The sequence below is a fragment of the Salvelinus sp. IW2-2015 genome, unplaced genomic scaffold (assembly GCF_002910315.2).
Source record: "Salvelinus sp. IW2-2015 unplaced genomic scaffold, ASM291031v2 Un_scaffold2280, whole genome shotgun sequence".
In the NCBI taxonomy this organism is placed as follows: domain Eukaryota; kingdom Metazoa; phylum Chordata; class Actinopteri; order Salmoniformes; family Salmonidae; genus Salvelinus; species Salvelinus sp. IW2-2015.
The window spans coordinates 102,194-123,453 of record NW_019943607.1 but is presented as its reverse complement, the minus strand read 5'-3'; the positions used below and the strand labels follow the sequence as shown (position 1 = coordinate 123,453).

At 45.0% G+C, this 21,260-nt stretch overlaps 2 long non-coding RNA genes across 2 annotated transcripts; one reads left to right on the top strand and one right to left on the bottom strand.

Moving 5' to 3' along the window:
• Window positions 1-1,515: 1,515 nt before the first annotated feature.
• Window positions 1,516-1,965, bottom strand: LOC139025115 (uncharacterized). Its single transcript, XR_011476560.1, has 2 exons — window positions 1,924-1,965; window positions 1,516-1,577 (listed from the first exon to the last, which is right to left on the bottom strand). It is a non-coding gene; the product is annotated as an uncharacterized lncRNA (long non-coding RNA).
• A 379-nt stretch (window positions 1,966-2,344) lies between these two features.
• On the top strand, window positions 2,345-3,743 carry LOC112073514 (uncharacterized). The gene is made up of 3 exons (XR_002894548.2): window positions 2,345-2,844; window positions 3,013-3,083; window positions 3,318-3,743. It is a non-coding gene; the product is annotated as an uncharacterized lncRNA (long non-coding RNA).
• Window positions 3,744-21,260: the final 17,517 nt, after the last annotated feature.

The window sequence follows — 21,260 nt, the reverse complement described above, 5'->3', positions numbered from 1 at the left end:
TAGTAGAGCCGCGATTGGTCTAGTAGGAGCGCTTGTCGTAGTAAGTAGCTGCGTTGTCGAAAGTTAGGAGCCGCGGTTGTCGTAGTAGGAGCTCGAGGTTGTCGTAGTAGTAGAAGCGCGGTTGTCTGAGTAGTAGGAGCTGCGGTTGTCGTAGAGGAGCTGCGGTTTCGTAAGTAGTAGGAGCCGCGGTTGTCGAGTAGGTTGGGGTGTGTAGTAGTAGGAGCGCGTTGTCGTATAGGAGCCGCGGTTGTCGTAGTAGGTTCCGAGGTTGTCAGTAGTAGTAGGAGCATGCGAGTTGTCAGTAGTAGGAGCTGCGGTTGTTCAGTAGTAGGAGCTGCGCGTGTGTAGTAGTAGGAGCGCGTTTTAGTTAGAGTCCGGGGTTGTTCGTTAGTAGAGCTGCGGTTGTCGTAGTAGACTGCGTGTGTCGTAGTAGGAGCTGCGTTTCGTAGTAGGAAAGCTGCGGTTGTCGTAGTAGGAGCCTGCGGTTGTCGTAGTAGGAGCCCGCGAGATGTCATAGTAGAGCTGCGGATTGTCAGAGTAGAGCTCGCGTGTCGGTAGTAGTCAGGTTTGAAGGTTGCGGTGTAGGAGCGTGTCTATAGTAGGAGCCGTTGTCGGTGTGGATCTGCGTGTGTAGTAGGGCCGCGGTGTCGTGTGCCCGTCGTAGTAGTAGAGCGCGGTGCTAGAGTAGGAGCGCGGTTGTGCGTAGTAGTAGGAGCTGCGGTTGTCTTGAGTAGTAGGAGCTGCGGTTGTCGTAGTAGTAGGAGCGTGCGGTGTTGTCGTAGTAGTAGGAGCTGCGGTTGTCGTGAGTAGGAGCTGCGGTTGTAGTAGTAGGAGCTGCGGTTGTCGTAGGAGTAGGAGCTGCGTTGTGTAGTAGTAGGAGCTGCGGTTGTCGTAGTAGTGGAGCTGCGGTTGTCTGTAGTAGGAGCTGCGGTCGTAGTAGTAGGAGCTGCGGTTGTCGTAGTAGTGGAGCTGCGGTTGTCGTAGTAGTAGAGCTGCGGTTGTAGTAGTAGGAGCTGCGGTTCGTAGTAGTAGAGCTGCGTTGTCGTAGTAGTAGGAGTCGGTTGTCGTAAGTAGTAGGAGCTGCGGTTGTCGTAGTAGTAGGAGCTGCGGTTGTCGTAGTAGGGCCTCGGTTAGTGCGTTTAGGTAGGAGCCGCGGTTGTGTAGTAGTTCCGGTTATAGTAGTAGGAGCTGCGTTGTCGTAGTAGTGGAAGCGCGGTGCGTAGTGTAGTAGAGCCGCGTTGTCGGTAGTAGAGCTCCGTGTCGTTGTCGTAGCAGTAGGCAGCTGGGTGTCGTAGTAGTAGGAGCTGCGTTGTCGTAGTAGTAGGAGCTTCGGTTGTCCGTAGTAGTAGGAGCTCGGTTGTGTCGTAGTAGTAGGAGCTGCGTGTCTAGTATAGAGCTGCGGTTGTCGTAGTAGGAGCTGCGGTTGTACGTAGTAGTAGGAGCGCGGTTGTCTAGTAGGAGCCGCGGTGTGTCGATAGTAGGAGTGCGGTTGTGTTTAGTAGGAGGCGGTTGTCGGTAGTAGTAGGAGCTGCGGTTGTCGTAGTAGTAGGAGCTGCGGTTGTCGTAGTAGTAGGAAGCTGCGGTGTGTCGTAGTAGTAGGAGCTGCGTTGTCGTAGTAGTAGGAGCTGCGGTTGTTTCGAGTGCGGTGTGCGTAAGTGCAGTAGAAGGCTGCGTAGTGTCGTAGTAGTAGGAGCTGCGGTTGTCGTAAGTAGGAGCTGCGTTGTCGTAGTAGTAGGAAGCTTGCGGTTGTCTAGTAGTATAGTAGAGCTGCCGGTTGTGAGTAGAGCGCGTTGGTAGTAGGAGCTGGGTTGTCGTAGTAGTCGGAGCTGGGTTGTCAGTAGTGGAGGTTTCGTGTCGGGTGCGGTTGTCGTAGTAGTAGGAGCAGCGGTTGTCGTAGTAGAGCTGCGTTGTCGTAAGTAGGACTGCGGTTGTCGTAGTAGGAGCTGCGGTTGTCGTAGTAGGAGCCCGGTTGTCGTAGTAGGAGCCGCGGTTGTGCTGTAGTAGGAGCGCGCGGTTGTCGTAGTAGAGAAGCCTGCGGTTGTCGTAGTAGGTTCCGGGTTGCGAGTAGTGGAGCGGTTTATAGTGAGCTGCGGTTGTCGTAGTAGGAGCTGCGGTTGTCGTAGTAGTAGGAGCTGCGTGTCATAGTAGGTGCTCCGGGGTTTCGTAAGTAGTAGGAGCTGGTTGTCATAACAACCACAGCTCCTACTACGACAACCGCAGCTCCTACTACGACAACCGCAGCTCCTACTACGACAACCGCAGCTCCTACTACGACAACCGCAGCTCCTTCTACGACAACCGCAGTTCCTACAAGAGCCACAACTGCTGCTCCTAATATGACAACAACCGTTCATAACACAACAGAGACAGCTCTTGCTACGGCAAAAGCACTTCTAAGTACGACAATTAGTGTTCCTACAGCAACAACCGCAGCTCCTACAGCAACAACCGCAGCTCCTAATACAGCAACCACAGCTCCTAATACAGCAACCACAGCTCCTAATACAGCAACCACAGCTCCTAATACAGCAACTACAGCTCCTAATACAACAACTACAGCTCCTAATACAACAACTACAGCTCCTAATACAACAACTACAGCTCCTAATACAACAACTACAGCTCCTAATACAACAACTACAGCTCCTARTACAACAACTACAGCTCCTAGTACAACAACTACATCTCCTAGTACAACAACTACAGCTCCTAGTACAACAACTACAGCTCCTAGTACAACAACTACAGCTCCTAATACAACAACTACAGCTCCTAATACAACAACAACACAAACGAGCACTACAACTCCACCTGCCGGACAGTCAACCACGAATAGTGGGCTTAGTAAGTATGATTTACTTTACTTAATATCTAATGAAATTGTTAATAGTGGTCAACCCTGTCAAGTCTCCTTTTTTTCATGTATTACGGTACGTGTCTGTCTGTCTGTCTGTCTGTCTGTTTGTTTTGCTTCATGTTTGTTCGTATTATTGACTCATTGTGTCTCCACAGGATATAAGTTGGTACTGAGGGTGAAATTGGACATGACGACAGACCTAACCGAATCTGAGATCTTGAAACCGGTGAGAGTCGCTGTCAAACGTATAATTTTATAATGAATTAATTAATCTCCAAAAATGATTATAGAATGAGGAAAAACCTCACTCAATGGGATTTTATGCATAAGTTTGCTTTAACAAATAAGGATATTGAATAAAGATGGAAAGTGAAGTGAATGAGTGGGAAGGAGCGTGAAGAGGATAGGAATGTAGCGTTAACTCGTTTACTAAATTATGTAACCCCTTTGTTTATTCCAGCTTCGTGCAGAACTGATCAGACTAGGGCTGCCAGAGACCTTTACACTGCGATTGAGATTCATTCAGAGCTAGTTGACCGGGGGAAGAGGAGGACGACACTGGAGATAAAACACAAACAGATTACAATGCAAACCTGATCACAAAGATAATTTACACACATATCTTACAATAGATTGTCCTCAGTATTACATTATTCCCACATGACCTACGGTAACTGGACCTAATGTATTCGCAACTAAATATCTACAGTGCCTTCAGAAAATTCACACCCCTTGACTTTTCCCACATTTTGTTGTTTTACAAAGTGGGATTAAAATGTATGTAAATTTATTTTTTCGTCAACGATCTACACTAAATATAGTTGAAGAAAATGTATAATATTGTAAAAAATGTAATCATGAACAATAAAACACTAATATATCTTGATTAGATAAGCTTTCACCTTTGACAGTGATTACAGATGTGAGTCTTTCTAGATAAGTCTCTAAGCGCTTTGCACACCTGGATTGTACAATATTTGCACATTATTCTTAAAACAAATCTTCAAGCTCTGTTTGTTGATCATTGCTAGACAGCCATTTTTAAGTCTTGCCATACATTTTCAAGCTGATTTCAGTCAAAACTGTAACCAAGCCACGCAAAAACATTCCATGTTGTCTTGGTAAGCAACTCAAGTGTATATTTGGCCTTGTGTTTTAGATTATTGTCCTGCTGAAAGGTTGAATTTGTCTCCCAGTGTCTGTTGGAAAGCAGACTGAACAATGTTTTCCTCTAGGAATTTGCCTGTGCTTAGCTCTATTCTGTTTCTTTTCATCATAAACTCCCTAGTCCTTGCCGATGACAATTATACCCATAACATGATGCAGCCACCACCATGCTTGAAAATGTGGTGTGGTGCTCAGTGATCTGTTGTTGGATTTGCCCCAAACATTGTGCTGCATCAGATGACCTGGCCTCCACAATCACCCGACCTCAACCCAATTGAGATGGTTTGGGATGAGTTGGACTGCAGAGTGAAGTAAAAGAAACCAACAAGTGCTCAACAACTGTGGGAACTCCTTCGAAGCTGTTGGAAAAGCATTCCAGGTGAAGCTGGTTGAGAGAATGCCAAGAGTGGGCAAAGCTGTCATCAAGGCAAAGGGTTGCTACTTTGAAGAATCTCAAATATATATATTTGTTTAACACTTTTTTGGTTTCTACATGGTTCCATATGTGTTATTTCATAGTTATGTTTTCACTATTATTCTACAATGTAGAAAATAGTACAAATAAAGAAAAACCCTGGAATGAGTAGGTGTGTCCAAACTTTTGACTGGTGCTGTATATATACAGTGCATTTGAAATGTATTCAGACCCCTTTACTTTTACCCCATTTTGTTACGTTACAGCTTTATTCTAAAATGGATTAAAGAAATTACAATTATCAATTTCACAAAATACCCCATAAAGCAAAAACAGAAAATCTGTCACGGTCCCAATACTGAGCTCCAAAAGTATGTACATTTACAGAACATTAATTATGGTTATTACAAATTTAAGCAACTAAAAGCAGGTATATATTTAGTTGCTTATACATTAGGTCTAGTTACCGTAGGTCATGCGGTAAGAATGTAATCTTGAGGATAATCTATTGTAAGGCATGTGTGTAAAGTACAGTATCTCTGTTGTGACTTTGGATATGGATATTCAAGATAATTTATTTAATAATTACTGGAATAATCATTTGATCAAATGTATTATAATTAACTTAGTTATCCTATCCAAACGAATCCAAATGAAATGTTTTATATAGAGATCCCTTTAATTAACTCTATCAGTAGTTATCCTAACTGTTGTACCAGTCCCATATCAACAGTCAGTGGCTTTGTTCTCATTGTGAAAGTCATCTAACTCAGAAACTTCAAGGACCCAAACACTTGTAACGGAACTCAAGGCTACAGATAATTCATTATTTTGGTTTTATTTACTTGACTAAATAAGTTGGGAAATTAGGTAGTTAACAGAGTAAGGCAAGGTAGAGTCTAATGGAATACTACACGGTTATTGAGGTGAGAATCGCCACAGGTTAACATACCTGAACTTCTGTACATTAACTCAGCAAATACAACTGTACAGTACCAGTCAAAAGTTTGGACACACCTACTCATTCCTGGGATTTTCTTTATTTGTACTATTTTCTATATTTTAGAATGTAAAAAGTGAAGACATCAAAACTATGAAAGGACATATGGAATCATGTATAAACTAAAAAAGTGTTAAACAAATCAAAATATATTTTATCTATGAGATTCTGCAACATTAACACCCTTTGCCTTGACAGCTTTGCACTCTTTTGACTGAAACAGCGGTCAACCCTGTTTGAAACAGGGTCTTCCCCAAACTGTTGCCACAAAGTTGGAAGCACAGAATTTTCTAGAATGTGCTGTAGTGTTAAGATTTCTCTTCACTGGAACTAATGGGCCTAGCCTGAACCATGAAAAAAAGCCCAGACCATTATTCCTCCTCCACCAAACTTTACAGTTGGGACTATGCATTCGGGCAGGTAGCGTTCTCCTGGCATCCGCCAAACCAAGACTTGTCTGTCAGACTGACAGTTGAGTTGGTGAAGCGTGATTCATCATTCCAGAGAACGCATTTCCACTGCTCAATAGTCCAATGGAGGCGAGTTTTACACCACTCAAGCCGACGCTTGGCTTTGCGCATGGTGATCCTAGCCTTGTTTGCAGCTGCTCAGTCATGGAAACCCATTTCATGAATCTCCCGACGAACAGTTCTTCTGCTGACTTTGCTTCCAGAGGAAGTTTGGAAATCGGTAGTAAGTGTTGCAACCAAGAGCAAACCATTATGACAGGCTATGCGCTTCAGAAATCCCGTTCTGTGAGCTTGTGTGGTCTACAACTTCCTACCACTGATACGTTGTTGCTCCTAGACATTTCCACTTCACAATAACAGCACCTAGAGTTGACCAGGGAAGCTCTAGCAGGGCAGAAATTTAATGAACTGACTTGTTGGAAAGGTGGAATCCTGTGACGGTGCCACGTTGAAAGTCACTGAGTTCTTCAGCAAAGACATTCTACTGCCAATGTTTGTTAAGGAGATCGCACACCACCATGCAATCTTTTACACACCTGTCAGCAATGGGTGTGGCTGAAATAGCCGAATCCACTAATTTGAAGGGGTGTCCATATATACTGTGACAATTCTCTTCAGGGTTAGGAGAGTTTGTACACAAATGCAGTGGGAGACCTACACAAAATAACACCAGAGAGCATTCTATCAAACAGGATAGTACTTTAATGTTTGTTTCTGGAGCACCCCAGGTCGCAGACTTGGTCGAGGATAGCAGGGTTCGGTACACAAATCGGGTTCTCGGTAGATCCGAGTCCAAAACCGCTAACAGGTAAGTCCAAACAGTCCAGGGGTCTCATTTATAAAACTGTGTGGAGGATTCACGTTAAAAGGTGGCGTACGGACGAAACACAGAAAGTGCTTACTCACAAAAATATTCTGATTGATAACACAGATAACAAATGAGGCATTAGAGTGGCAGCTGATGTGAAAGAAGGTCGGACCCTCTCAAAAATAAACAAATAAGTGGTCCAACATAAAAGTGGAGGCCAAAAGGCGCATAGCCTTACACAGACAAAGTGTTTGTGACACAGTCGGGGGAAAGGGGACACCGGAACTCAAACTCCTTGATGAGCAACTCGCCAGTATTATAGGGGAATCCCTCCTGAATGGAGTAGTGGCGGAGGTGGAGGGGACACGGGCATGCAAGACGCATCGGATGATCCAGGAATGTAATTAGTATTCCCTCGTTTGAAAAGAGTAAACCAAATGCATTCAAGTTGTTTAAACATTTATTTACACAAACAATTGTGACATTTTCTATTGGTTTTAGTCGTTGCGTGTTCCAGCGGGGTCAGTGGTGCTGCAGCTGAGCAGGAGCTGAGTGTTCCAGCAGGGTCGGTGGTGCTGCAGCTGAGCAGGAGCTGAGTGTTCTAGCAGGGTCGGTGGTGCTGCAGCTGAGCAGGAGCTGAGTGTTCCACCCGGCGCGGTGGTGCTGCAGAGAGCAGGAGCTGAGTGTGTTCCAGCAGGGTCGGTGGTGCTGCAGCTGAGCAGGAGCTGAGTGTTCCACCGGGCGGTGTGTGCTGCAGCTGAGCAGGAGCTGAGTGGTCCAGCAGGGTCGGTGGTGCTGGCAGCTGAGCAGGAGCTGAGTGTTCCACCCGGCGGGCGGTGGTCTGCAGCTGAGCGAGGAGCTGAGTGTTCCAGCATGGGTCGGTGGTGCTGCAGCTGAGCAGGAGCTGAGTGTCCAGCGGGTCGGGGTGCTCAGCTGAGCGGACTGAGTGTACCGGGCGGTGGTGCTGAGCTGAGCAGCGAGCATTGAGGGTTCCCAGCAGGGTCGGTGGGCTGCAGCTGAGCAGGCATCAGGAGCTGAGTGTTCCAGCAGGCGGTGGTGGCTGTCAGCTGAGAGCAGGAGCTGAGTGTTCCAGCACGGGTGGTCGGTGGTCCTGCAGCGAGGCATGCTCTGGAGCTGAGTGTGTGCCAGGAGGGTCGGGGTTGGCTAGTGGCAGCGCTGAGCAGGAGCTGAGTGTCCACCAGGGGTCGGTGGTGCTAGGCTGAGCAGGAGCTGAGTGTTCCAGGAGCGGGGTTCCAGTGGTGCTGGCAGGCTGAGCAGGAGCTGAGTGTTCCAGCGGTCGGTGGTGGGCTGGCAGCTGAGCAGGGGAGCTGAGTGGTTCCGCGGGGTCAGTGGTGCTGCAGCTGAGCAGGAGCTGAGTGTTCCCAGCAGGGTCAGTGGTGCTGCAGCTGAGCAGTGAGGTGAACAGAGCTGAGTGTGTCCAGGCGGGGCCAGTGGTGGCTGCAGCTGAGCAGGAGCTGAGTTTCCAGCAGGGTCAGTGTGCTGCAGCTGATGCAGGAGCTGAGTGTTCCAGCGGGGTCAGTGGTGCTGCAGCTGAGCAGGGAGCTAGTGTCCCAGCGGTCAGTGGTGTTGCAGCTGAGCAGGAGCTGAGTGTTCCAGCGGGGTCAGTGGTGGCTGGCAGCTGAGCAAGGAGCTGAGTGTTCCAGCGGGGTCAGTGGTGCTGCAGCTGAGCAGGAGCTGAGTGTTCCAGCGGGGTCAGTGGTGCTGCAGCTGAGCAGGAGCTGAGTGTTCCAGCAGGGTCGGTGGTGCTGCAGCTGAGCAGGAGCTGAGTGCGCCCATCCCCGAGTCACAACCCTCCGTGTCCTCACAGATGCTGTCCTGCAAACGCAAAGAGACACCATCAACGCTATTAACGAGGTTGCCAAGGAGTTGAAGTGGGACAGGCGTGGCTTGGTTTCTGCGGTTTCTCTGTAAAGCTGGACCCACTACAGCACAGAGATCAAAGAGAACAGTTTGTCCTACTGTTCACATTATTTATGAGAATACATTTCATAACATGCAAGTATTGTTTAATAATTACAGATCCAATTAAATATTATTCCCGATTAACTGTACAACATATTTGAGGGGTTCTTTTGCAAAAACAGATATCTCCATTTGTATTTATTAATCGAAATCATGTTTTTTGTGTTTTTTTTGTGTGCAATCTAGGGAACTCTTCATATATAATATGTGAGAGGTAATATTTTGATTTATTTTACACAATGTTATCAATTTCAAAGCGTTTCTAAAGTTTCATCCTTCTGCCATAGGAGTCGCAGTTTCTTATTTCTCCAGTTTATGTGCGTACCTATGGGTCAAAGTGTCCGTGGAGGACCACACATACTCCCATCAAGTTTTGTTTTTTGTAAATTTGCTTAGAAAGAGGCGTAAACCTTCTTTTGTGCATACGCAAAGTTTATAAATGAGGCCCCCATACACTGTAAATCCAGCAGATGTAATATCACTTTCTCATTCTCAATGGTTCACAATTCCACAGCTCCTAGCTCTTTCTTCCTTCCTGGTGTGGCTTAACCCCTTATATGTGGTTCGCCCCGCCTTGCGAGCATTCACTTTGTTTCTGGGGATTGTAGTTTTTGGCGGCCGGCCATTTTGCACTTTGTAGTTCACCTGGCCATCCTTTAGTGAGAGGGCCTGTTTATTAGTTCCGCCCTCACATATCTGCCATTTATAACTCGGCCCCCTTTTTTTGGCACAATAATTTTGTATATATACAGTGCTTTCGGAAAGTATTCAGAACCATTGACTTTTCCCACATTTTGTTACGTTGTTACGTTAAAGCCTAATTCTAAAATGGATTACATTTTTCCCCTCATCAATCTACACACAATACCCCATAATGACAAAACGAAAACAGGTTTTTAGAAATGTTTTCAAAAAAATAAAAGAATAACAGAAATACCAAATTTACATAAGTATTCAGACCCTTTGCTATGAGATTCAAAATTGAGCTCAGGTTCATCCTTTTTCCATTGATCATGTTAGAGATGTTTCTACAACATGATTGGAGTCCAACTGTGGTAAATTCAATTGACTGGACATGAATTGGAAAGCCACACACCTGTCTATATAAGGTCCCACAGTTGACAGTGCATGTCAGAGCAAAAACCAAGCCATGAGGTCGAAGGAATTGTCTCTAGGGTTCTGAGACAGGATTGTGTCGAGGCACAGATCTGGGGAAGGGTACTAAAACATTTCTACAGCTTTGAAGGTCCCCAAGAACACTGTGGCCTCCATCAGTCTCAGATGGAAGAAGTTTGGAACCACCAAGATTCTTCCTAGAGCTAGCCACCCGGCCAAACTGAGCAATCGGGGGAGAAGGGCCTTGGTCAGGGAGGTGACCAAGAACCCATTGGTCACTCTGAAGGAGCTCAAGTTCCTATGTAGAGAAAGGATAATCTTTCAGAAGGACAACCATCTCTGTAGCACTCCAACAATCAGGCCTTTATGGTAGAGTGGCCAGATGCCACTGGGTAGGTATCTTCTAATTTATTGTGAGGACCGGCCGGGGGAGTGGGCTGTGTCTCCCAGTCCCTGCCGCTGAAAAACATCCCAAATCTTGGTTTCATCAGACCATAGAATCTTGTTTCTTGTTTCTCATGGTATGAGAGTCTTTGGGTGCCTTTTGGCAAACTCCAAGTGGGCTGTCATGTGTCTTTTACTGAGGAGTGGCTTCCATCTGGCCACTCTACCACCAAACAAACAAAACAGCCACAAAAATGCCACAACCAAAATCTGTCTGTGTCTGCATGGAGAGAGTCTCCTCAATGAAAGAGGAAGAGTTGCATTTATCCTGGGACACACCCGAGCCCAGGTGTGTGCAATTTCGCTGACGACCTTCCCGCCAACATCCTATTAAGGAAAACAAGAGCAAAGAGAAAGAATTCGGCAGACAGAGTGGGAGGGTTGTCACAATGTCGAAAGAGCACATTTTACATTGTCACCTCACTCAAAATGTTTTATTTTTGGGGCAGCTAAAACCATGATTTGATATAACAGTAATGTGCATTATCCTCATTATTCCTTCCCCTGTGCCTGTTTCGCTGTGATGAGCGAGTCAAATGTTCTGTTCTGATCGTACAACATTTCAAAATGCAATTGCGGGAAAAACTCAGCTTTGGAAGATTCATCCTCTTGTCCCTGTCGAAAGAGAGTAGGGTCTCAGCTTTCTTTATTTCTCAACATATAACATAATAGCAACTATTCTACAACCAAGATATGACATCGCTTTGAGATTTTTTTATTTTACCATTATTTAACTAGGCAAGTCAGTTAAGAACAAATTCTTATTTTCAATGACGGCCTAGGAACCGTGGGTTAACTGCCTTGTTCAGAACAACAGATTTTTACCTTGTCAGCTTGTCATGTTCAAACCACTAGGCTACCTGCCGCCCCAATGGGTATGGAGAAGCGTGCGCGTGAAATACACACCGGCTATTGCAAGGGCATAGGTCTCATAGGTCTCATAGGTCTCATAGGTCTCATAGGTCTCATAGGTCTCATAGGTCTCATGGGTAGTAGCCTACAACTGCCATGTTTTTTTTAGGACGAGATGTTTTGCTGATGATATGTGAATTATGTTCTGCTGCTTGATGACTGTAAACGAGCATTCAGACCAGCCTTCCTAATTGAACTTTCGAGTTGGTGGCGCGCGCAGTGATGTGGGCTGGTGTGGATAAAATGTCCAAGGCCGAATTCTTGTCCCAGTCCGGCCCTGGATACCATGATTGAAAAGTAACCTGTTTTTATTTTCTGCTCGTTTCGCGCTGTGTGGACAATTGAAAGCTTAATTTTCTTCTAACGTTGCAAGACAGTCGAGTGAGTTTTGATATCAATATTGCTAGATGTGAAAAACGTTCTGTAGAACATTGGCTATTTATTGAATTTACATCAGGGACGACACAAACACACATCGTGTGTCGTGCCAACGGGTAACTTTTAATCCGAGGATACTTATCCTCACAGGGTACACCAAATTGTAGATGACGTTCCCCACCTAGAATATATGAATGAGATAATAGAATTGTTAAACCAGTGCTACCAACATGTAGATAATGTTCCTCACATAGACACTACAGTGAAAATATTAATGAGATAATGGACTTCTCCACAGGGCTCTACACTCTCTCCTTATGCCTTGCTCACGAGTATCACTTTGTGAACATGAGCAAGAACTGGACTGAAGCACAAGCCTACTGCAGAGATAAGTACACTGACCTGGTCACCATAGACAACAGGGAGGATATAAGTAAATTGATAAATAGTTTTATTGTGCAAAGTGTGCAAAGCTGTCATCAAGGCAAAGGGTGGCTACTTTGAAGAATCTCAAATATAAAATATATTTTGATTTGTTTAACACTTTTTTGCATACTACATGATTTCATATGTGTTATTTCATAGTTTTGATGTCTTCAGTATTATTCTACAATGTAGAAAATAGTAAAAATAAAGAAAAACCCTTGAATGAGTAGATGTCAACTTTTGACTGGGCTGTATGTTAGCCAGTTATCCACACTTGCTGCTGGGACTGTCAGTGGCAACTCAAGAGTTGGAACTGCATCAGGCTTCAGTACAAGAAACTTGGCATAAGTTTGAGTTTCAGCAGGTTCTCGAAGCACTCTTTGTGGTCAAACTTTGGTTTCATCCTCAGCTTGGGAAATGAATGTAACCCACTTCCCCTTAAATCTTACTTTTTGGGGAAGTTAAACAAATGCTGTAAATTTGCTTACCGATAACTAGCTAGCTATCTATCTGACCTTTTGCTTGCTGAATACGAAGATATGGCAAGGACTGACAGGTTATGAGCTGTACACATTCAAATTAGGGCGGGGAATTAAGTATATATTGGACGTATTACAATGAGTAGGTGAGCTGACATCATCTCACTTGAGGCAAAGCAAAACCAAGTGATTCAGCTCAACAGACAGCAATAAAATAGGATTTTCAGTCTCTGGTGATAGTAAATACCTCTGACTTATTTAAAATCTTAATTAAATTAAAATTTAGTGTTCCCTGTGCATTCACTTTAATGTATTTTATTTAAATGTTTGATACGTCTCAGTTCAAAGACAGACAGGTCTTCAAATGATGTGTCTTAATAGATTTAATGTTGAATTCGTGTTTTTTAACTATATCATACGCTATAGTTTTTTTAAACACTGTTGATTTGAACCCTACTGTTGTATTTTGTGGATGTGATGACTAGTGTTGCTGAATTCAATGTACAATGTTATCTATTAAACATGACATTACAGTATGGTAATATTTAGATGCTGATTCTTAACTTCTAATCAACCATTTCAGACTCAGAATTGTCATACTTCAATAGTATATAACTTCATTAATGTAATTACATCCACAGTAGTTTAAAGAGTAAGACAATTATTTGTTAACATGTTTATATACTGTATATCCATACTAGAGTATAAATGCAGTTTGAAATGGAAATAATTTCATTGTAATAATGGTTAAAAAATACATTATAAACTATATTAAAATAATTATGAATCATAATAAAAAATAAACGAATTAAAACATTTAAGCGTCATTGTTAATGCTGAAAAAAATGACTATCTATCAATCACACTCTTTCATGTTAAGATAGTTGTGTACGCTTAGAAACTGAGAAATAACAAGAAAAGTAAATACATTGAGTCAGTAACAGGAAAGGTGAAACATTTAGACATGTCTTGGAATTATAGTTTGAACAATTCATAACAGCATTAATTGCGAAAACCCAATTCAAATGCAATTTACATAATGTATCATTATTACAAAATAACTACTGGCTAGTGTGTGAAAATTAGAATATAAGGGATATGTTTTTTTATGAGACAGTAAGGAAAAACTAAGGGGACGTGACTGAGGTGAAAGACAATAATAATATATATAATAATAATATCCAAATTGGCTAAAATCAGGTGAACGTTAGGGTTAAGAATAGGGTTACGTGCTATGATGTGTACAAACCCTGGATGACTGACAGCGTGCGCTGTATTGAAGCTACCGGTGCAGCCATCTTGGCACTCCTCCTCAATTGTAAAAAATATTTTGGAAGCTATAGAAATACATTTATTAATGTCTACATCCGTTTTGACATATTTATTTTATAACAGACACCTTAATGCATACTTTAAAATTATACTATGTGAGCTGAACATAAAATTAAAACAATATATTTTATAAACATTCCGTAAAGTATTTATTTTTGGAGAGTACTAATGTTCCTGTCCCCACTACAACAAAAATACTTAAAAACATGTAATTTTGTCCTTGAACATTTTAATTGAAATACTGTAGAATTCTATTCAATTCCTTTGGAGGAATATGGCCGGCCGGTGGCTTCAAAGTCTCTCAATGGCCAATAAATACTGTAGCATCAACAATCCAGGGTTTATATACGTCATTGGTTATGTGTTTGGTTAAGGTTAGGGGGTTGGTTAAGGATATAGTTAGGGTTACGGTAAGGGTTAGTTTTTAGGGTTTTGGCTAGTCAAGCTGTAAATGGGATGTTGGTCAGAAAAGTCCCCATAGTCTACAGTAATAGTGTTTACAGTTCCAGCTTCATACTCGGTTCAGTTTCTCCTTCTTACATCTTCTCCTTTTCTTCCTTGTGGAAGATCTTTCCATCGGTCTGCTCCTTCCATCTCAGTTTGACATCAGACATCCCCTTCTCAGTCAATTCCTTCTTTATCTGAGGAACACAAACATAATTTTGTTTACTGGCTGGTCTACCAATTATGCAGTCAGTACTGGCTAACACTTTACTGTATACCCCCTTATGTATGCATTCATAAACTCTTTATAACAGTTATATAAGACATTATAAAATCAGTCATAGACAGTCAATAACATTATGGTCATTATAGATAACAGGTAAATCTGTAGTCAATGGTATATATTATAGCCAGATACTGCAGTAACTCTTTATCACTTGTACTAAAGTGGCTCTAATTTCTCAACGAGGAAGAGAAGGTGAAATTCACCTGCTGCAAGATGGCCTCCTGAATGGCAGGATCAGTCAGGTCCATGTTCTGGTCTTTTGGGGTCAGCTTCACTCGCACAACCTGCTGAATCTTCTTCACCGCGGAAGCTAACAGAGCCAGAGACGGAGCCAGAGACGGAGACGGAGCCAGAGCCCGAGACAGAGACAGAGCAGACCTAACTCACTCTTAAATTTATCAAAACAGGAACATTAGCTAGAAATTCAAAAGGAAATGATCTGAACAGAGGAAAATGTCCTCTGTGTGCTACCTATATCCCCCCACTAGAATCCCCATACTTTAATGAAGACAGCTTCTCCATCCTGGAGGGGGAAATCAGGGACATGTACTAGTCTGTGGTGACCTAAATGCCAGAACTGGACAAGAACCTGACACCCTCAGCACACAGGGGGGCAAACACCTACCTGGAGGTGACAGCATTCCCTCCCCCATATGCCCCCTAGGCACAACTAAGACAACATAATCAACAAAAACGGGTCACAACTCCCGCAGCTCTGTCACATGCTGGGTATGTACATAGTCAATGGTAGGCTTCAAGGGGACTTCTATGGTAGGTACACCTGTAGCTCATCCCTTGGCAGTAGTACTAGACTACTTTATCACTGACCTCAACACAGAGTCTCTCAGAGCGTTCACAGTCAGCCCACTGACACCCCTATCAGATCACAGCAAAATCACATGAACAGAGCAATGCTCAATAATGAGGCATCAAAGCCAAATGAGCTGAATAACATAAAGAAATGCTATAGATGTCACGACTTCCGCTGAAGTCGGTCCCTCTTCTTGTTTGGGCGGCGGTCGACGTCACCGGCCTTCTAGCCATCGCCGATCCACTTTTCATTTTCATTTTGTTTTGTCTTTGTTTTACACAACTGGTTTCAATTCCCCAATTACATGTTCATTATTTAACCCTCTGTTTTCCCCATGGTTTTTGTGCGTGATTGTTTTATGCATGTTCGGTCCGTTATTGTGGGCTCGGTATTACTACATGTTATTGGAATATTTGAGTAAAGTTACTTGTGTTACTCATCTCTGCTGTCCTGCGCCTGACTCCTCTGCACCAGCTCCACCCAGACCATTACAATAGATGGAAGGAAAGTATGTGGAAACCTACCAAAAAACTATTAGGCAACAACAAATTCAAACCCTTTTAGACAACTTCCTGGACAAAACTTTCCACTGTAATAGTGAAGGTGTAAACTTGGCAGTAGAAAACCTAATCAGTGTATTGACCTCTCAGCTTCACTATAAAACTTTTTTTAAATTAATGACAAATGGTTCAATGAAGAATGCAAAAATCTAAGAACAAAATTGAGAAAACTATCCAACCAAAAACATAGTCCCAGAAAACCTGAGTCTACGCCTTCACTATGATGAATCACAAAAATAATACAGAAATACAGAAAAAAAGGAACAGCATGTCAGAAATCAGCTCAATGTAATTGAAGAATCCATAGACTCTAACCACTTCTGGGAAAAACACTAAACAAACAACTACACAAAGAGTTATCGATCCCTATTACAAAGAACAAACAGCAAAAACATATACAGTTGAAGTCGCAAGTTTACATACACTTAGGTTGGAGTCATTAAAACTAGTTTTCCAACCATTCCGCCAATTTCTTGTTAACAAGCTGTAGTTTTGGCAAGTCAGTTAAGACATCTACTTTGTGCATGACACAAGTAATTTTTCCAATAATTGTTTACAGACAGATTATTTCCCTTATCATTGTCACGATCGTCTTGATAAGAGAGAGAGGACCAAGGCGCAGCGCGTGAAAAATACATCTCCTTTTATTAAAGAGACAAAAGTGAACGAAACAAAACAACAAACTGACGAACGTGAAGCTATCTTAACAAATAAGTGCTGACACTAAACACTTAGACATAGACATAGACAATTACCCACAAATGCATGATGCCCATGGCTGCCTTAAATATGGCTCCCAATCAGAGCCAAATGAAAGACATCTGTCTCTGATTGAGAACCACTCAGGCAACCATAGACATACCTAGAAACATTCACTCAACCATAGACATACCTAGAAACATTCACTCAACACAAACTCATACACTAAACCCAACACCCCCTTTACCATATAACCACCCAAAACGACAAAAACACAACATTCCCATGTCAAACTCCCTGAACCTAACTAAATAATAAAGAAACAAAGAATACTAAAGGCCAGGGCGTAACAGTACCAACCCCGCAAAAGGTAGGGGACCTCCGGCGCAAAACGACGAACTAAAGGGAGGTCCGGGGGTGGGCACTTTAGTATGGTGAGCGGCTCGGGTGCGGGAAACGTGGGCCACCATACTCACATTGTAATATCCGCTTACGAGTGTCCTCTGGTAGTATCTGGCTGACTGGCGGAGCATCTGGGAAGATCCTGGCTGACTGGCGCTCTGGAAGAGTCTGGCTGAGTGCGGCTAGCTGGCAAGATCTTGGCTGGCTGGCGGCTTCGGGAAGATCCGGTGGCTGGCGACTTCTGGCTGCTCATGGCTGGCTGGCGACCCTGGCTGACTCACTGGCTGGCTGGCGACCACTGGCCTGCTCATAGGCTGGTAGCGACTCTGGCTGCTCATAGGCTGGGGGCAGCTCTGGCTGCTCAATAGGACTGGCTGGACAGACTCTGGCTGCTCATAGGCTAGCTAGCGAACTCTAGAGGCTGTCATAGCTAGGCTGGCGACCATCTGCTGCTCAAAAGGCTGGCTAGGCGAACTCTGGCTGCTCCAATGGATTGGCTGGCGGCGAAACATGGCTGCTCCAATGGCTAGGTCATGACGAATCGTGCTGCCAATAACGGCTGGCTGGAGACTCTGGACTGACTCAAAATAGGCTGGCTGCGATGTTGGCTTGCTACAATCGGAGTGGCGTGACGACTCTGGCTGCACATATGAGGCTGGCAGGCGACCCTGGCTGGCTCATGGTTGGCTGGTCGAGCACCACTAGGGCTGAGCTCACTGCTGGCGTGGCGACCCTAGGCATTGCTAGCCTAAGGTGGCTGGCGATCTGGCTGCTCATGGAGGCTGGCGACTCTGGCTGCTACTAGGTGGACTGGCGACGTCAGAGGAGCTCAAAGTAGGCTGGCTGTGGCGACTACTGGTCTCAAATGGCTGGTGACAGGGCTTGGACCTCATGGGAGCTGGCTGACGCATCTGGCTGCATCAAATAGGCTGGGCTGAAACGGAGAAATCTGCTATCATTAGCTGGACTGAGCGGATATGGGCGACTCCATAAGGCTGGCGGACAACGCGAGAATTATGGACCTGCATCATGGCTGAGCGAGCGGAATGCTTGGCTGCTGCAAAAGGCTAGGACGAGGCAGACTGGCTGATACCTGCTGGGGGCGGCTACTGGCGAACATACTGGCTGGCGGGCGGCTCTGGCTGAAAATCTGGCTGACTGGCCGGCCTCTGGCGGATCCTGGCCTGAGGACGGGGGCTCTGGCTGATCTGGCTGGCGGCGAGGCTCTGGGCTGATCTGGCTGAATGGGCTGGCATCTGGCGAATCCTGGCTAGACGAAACAGGACTCTGGGAACGTCGGGACGAGAACGGGACGGATCAGGGAACAAATGCGGAAATGGTCAAGAAATGGCGAGCTGGGAGAGACGGATGAAATCAGATGGCGCTGGGCAGGTAACGGATGGCTCAGAATGGGCGCTGAGGGCAGATCGGATAGGCTCAGATGGCGCTATGCAGACGGATGGCTCCGATGGCGCTAGGCAGATGGATAGCTCAATGGCGCTGGGCAGAACGGCAGACTCTGGCCGGCTGAGGCGCACTGTTTGCCTGGTGCGTGGTCGCCGGCGACTAGGAGGTACGGGGGCTAAGGACAACGCACCTTCAGGCTAGTGCGGGGAGAAGGAACAGGGCATAACTGGACCTGGAGGCGCACATTAGGCCTAGTGCGTGGTGGCGGCACTGGTGGTACCGGAGGCTGGGGACTACGCAGTCTCAGGGCTAGTGGCGGGAGAGAAGGGAGCACGACGTGGCTGGGGAAACAGAGGAGGCTTGGTGCGTGGTGTAGGACTGGGTGAGAGTAATGGCGACTGGGAAGACAGCGACACCATAAAGGTTAGTGCGCGTGGAGGAGGAACAGGGCTCTGAAAGGACGACAGGAAGCCTGGTGACGTGGTGTAGGCACTGGATAGGTTACTAAAACAGAGAGAGGCTGGGAAGCGGGAAGGGGCGCCAGGAAATAACCGGCGTGCAGGAGCGTAACTGGCTCCCTTGAGCACTGAGCCTGCCCAAACCTTACACGTGGTTGTATCTCCGAGTGCGCACCGACAGATGCGGGGAGGTGGAATAACCCCACGAGATATGTAGGCGAAACCGAGGTGGACACGCAATGCTATAGGAGAGGTGCCAATGATATGAGCCGGGGCCCCGAGGAGACCGCACACTGGGTGACGCAAGAATGCGTATTGGGAAGAACCAGGCTTCATCGAATCACGACTCCATCGAACAATCTAGCCTGCCAAAGTGCGAAGGAGGTGGAAATAAGCACGCACGCACCGGCATAGATGAAACAGTAACAGGAAAGACAAACAGGATCGAAGATACGCTCTATGCGTAACACGGTGTCTGCCCGTACTCTACGCTCTCACACGTAAGATACAGGGGAGATTGACGCAGGAGATCTTCATCTACCTATGATTGCCACAGAACTCCCTTTCAGCCCCCCCCCCAAGACCATTTTTGGGTTGTACTCAAAACGGGCTTTACCCGAAAGCTTTAGCTTCCAGTGCGTGCGGCCTCATAATCGACCTCCTCTCAGGGCTTATAAGCTGGCATCCAAGAGCCTACTTACACGAGGGAGGCAATATTCTGCAGATGTGCCAAGGAGCTTACCATCCAGTATCGACTCCTCCCATATCCATTGAATCTTTGTGTATTGCTCCGTATGCTGAGCATTGACACGAGCTTGGTCGTTTTGGTGGTAAATTCTGTCAGATCAGTGACTTTTGAGATAAGAGAGAAGAGAACAAAGAGGCAGCAGCCGGTGAAAATACATTCTCCTTTTAAGTTAAAGAAAGGACAAAAGTGAACGAAACAAAACAACAAACTGACGAACGTGAAGCTATCTTAACAAATAAGTGCTGACACTAAACACTTAGACATAGACAATTACCCACAAATGCATGATGCCCATGGCTGCCTTAAATATGGCTCCCAATCAGAGACAAATGAAAGACATCTGTCTCTGATTGAGAACCACTCAGGCAACCATAGACATACCAAGAAACATTCACTCAACCATAGACATACCTAGAAACATTCACTCAACACAAACTCATACACTAAACCCAAAACCCCCTTTACCATATAACCACCCAAAACGACAAAACACAAACATTCCCCATGTCACACCCTGACCTAATTAAAATAATAAAGAAAACAAAGAATACTAAGGCCAGGGCGTGACAATCATTCATTGTATCACAATTCCAGTGGGTCAGAAGTTTACATACACTAAGTTGACTGTGCCTTTAAACAGCTTGGAAAATTCCAGAAAATTATGTCATGGCTTTAGAAGCTTCTGATAGGCTAATTGACATATTTTGAGTCAATTGGAGGTGTACCTGTAGATGTATTTAAAGGCCTACCTTCAAACTCAGTGCCTCTTTGCTTGACATCATGGGAAAATCAAAAGAAATCAGCCAAGACCTTAGAAACAATATTGTAGACCTCTTGTAGAGTCTGGTTCATCCTTGGGAGCAATTTCCAAATGCCTGAAGGTACCACGTTCATCTGTACAAACAATAGTACACAAGTATAAACACCTTGGGACCACGCAGCCATCATACCGCTCAGGAAGGAGACGCATTCTGTCTCCTAGAGATGAACGTACCTTGGTGCGAAAAGTGCAAATCAATCCTAGAACAAGGTCCTTGTGAAGATGCTGGAGGAAAAAGGTATCTATATCCACAGTAAAACGAGTCCACTATCAACATAACCTGAAAGGCCGCTCAGCAAGGAAGAAGCCACTGCTCCAAAACCACCATAGAAAAAGCCAGACTACGGTTTGCAACTGCACATGGGGACAAAGATCGTACTTTTTGCAGAAATGTCCTCTGGTCTGATGAAACAAAAATAGAACTGTTTGGACATAATGACCATCGGTATGTTTGGAGGAAAAAGGGGGAGGCTTGCAAGCCGAACAACACAATCCCAACCATGAAGCACAGGGATGGCAGCATCGTGTTGTGGGGGTGCTTTGCTGCAGGAGGGTCTGATGCACTTCACAAAATAGTTGGCATCATGACGAAGGAAAAGTATGTGGATATATTGAAGCAACATCTCAAGACATCAGTCAGGAAGTTAAAGCTTGGTTGCAAATGGGTCTTCCAAATGAACAATCACCCCAGCATACTTCCAAAGTTGTGGCAAAATGGCTTAAGGACAACAAAGTCAAGGTATTGGAGTGGCCATCACAAAGCCCTGACCTCAATCCCATGGACAATTTGTGGGCAGAACTGAAAAATTGTGTGCGAGCAAGGAGGCCTACAATCGTA